The sequence below is a fragment of the Triticum dicoccoides genome, chromosome 5B (assembly GCF_002162155.2).
Source record: "Triticum dicoccoides isolate Atlit2015 ecotype Zavitan chromosome 5B, WEW_v2.0, whole genome shotgun sequence".
In the NCBI taxonomy this organism is placed as follows: Eukaryota; Viridiplantae; Streptophyta; class Magnoliopsida; order Poales; family Poaceae; genus Triticum; species Triticum dicoccoides.
Genome location: NC_041389.1, coordinates 520,421,323 through 520,423,083, shown reverse-complemented (window position 1 = coordinate 520,423,083; position 1,761 = coordinate 520,421,323).

Genomic DNA, 1,761 nt, shown 5'->3' with positions numbered 1-1,761 from the left:
CTCCTCCTCCTCCTCCTCTTCAATCCCTTCTCACCCTTTTAATTTTAGGGTTCATTAATTTTTAGGCTTCTGGCCTGTTTGATCAGTTCTTCTTTGGGAGGCATGGCTCCTCTTCGAAAGCAAATCATCCTGAAAGGACATGCCATCTCACCACCTTAATTTCTTGGGAGGTCAACGGAGTGCTCACCAAATAGTTCTGCCCAACCCGTGGCCTACGGCAAGGGGATCCGCTTTCACCCTACCTCTTTGTCATATGCGCGGAAGGACTGTCGGCACTTTTGCATGAAGCAGAGAGGGAAGGAACACTTACTGGGGTCCGTATTTGCCAAGCAGCACCGTCTATCTCCCATCTCTTCTTTGCTGACGACTCAATGATCCTGTCAAAGCAAACCAAGGAGAGGCAAGGGTGCTTAGGGAGGTTCTAGACCTCTACGAGAATTGCTCGGGGCAGTGTATTAACCTTGAAAAATCTGCGCTCATGTTCTCCCAAAACACTCCAGAGCAGACCAAGAACGAAGTGAAGGCGGCTCTAGGAATTGTGAGTGAAAACTGCAATGAAAGATATCTGGGCTTACCTGTGCATGTGGGCAGATCTAGACGCAAAGTGTTCGGCTATATCAAGAAAAATCTGTGTGGAAGAATTCATGGTTGGCAGGAGAGGCTGCTAGCAAAAACCAGCAAGGAGACTTTGATCAAAGCGGTCGGGCAGGCCATTCCCACCTTTGCAATGTCCAGTTTTGATCTAACTAAGGGCTTTTGCAAGGAGTTGGACACGCTTCTCAGCAAATTCTGGTGGAGCCAACAAGATAAAGAGACAACCATGCACTGGATCAGTTGGGAAACTCTAAGTAAACCCAAGGCTATGGGCGGGCTGGGATTTAGGAACATGCGTGACTTCAACATCACAATGCTCTCTAGACAAGGTTGGCGCCTTCTGCAAAACCCGGACAACCTTTGTGCACGTATCCTCAAAGCGCGCTACTTCCCAAACTGTACCATCTTGGAGGCAGAGGCTCGAGAGGTATCTCCTACGCGTGGAGAAGTATTTTCCATGGCCTCGACTTGGTTAAGCAAGGATATATTTGGCGTATTGGTGATGGTACGCAAGTGAAGATCTGGTCGGACCCATGGATCCCAAGGGCATGGTCGAGACAAGTGATCACCCCACGAGGACAGAACATACTCATCCATGTTAATGAGCTCATTTGCCCAGTCATTGGATCTTGGGATGTACAGCTTGTGAACGACTCCTTCTGGCCGGATGATGCTCGTCATATCCTGCAAATTCCCCTACGGGAAGGGGTGAGTGACTTTATGGCTTGGCACTATGACAATAAGGGACAACACTCGGTCCGCAATGCCTACAAGCTTCAGGTTCAGCTTGGCAAGGTAAACAACCAAGGGAATGCTGGGAGTAGTACCGTGCCTGCCGGCAATCTACATGACGATGTGGATTCGGCTTGGAAGCGCATATGGAAACTTCCATGCCCACGGAAGATCCAAATGTTCACTTGGCGCCTGAAGCATGAGTCTTTGGCATTCCGCACAAACCTGGTAAGAAGAGGAATGAAGCTTGAGAGCACAAAATGCTTGTTCTGCGGCTGTGGGACGAGGATGGGGCTCATCTCTTCATCAAATGTAAGACAATAAAGGTTTTGTGGCGAGCACTAGAGCTAGAGAAGGAAAGGCAAGACCTTGAAGAAATAACGTCTGTGCATGTTATGCTTGATTATCTTTGGGGTCTCTGCGAGAATAAGCGGG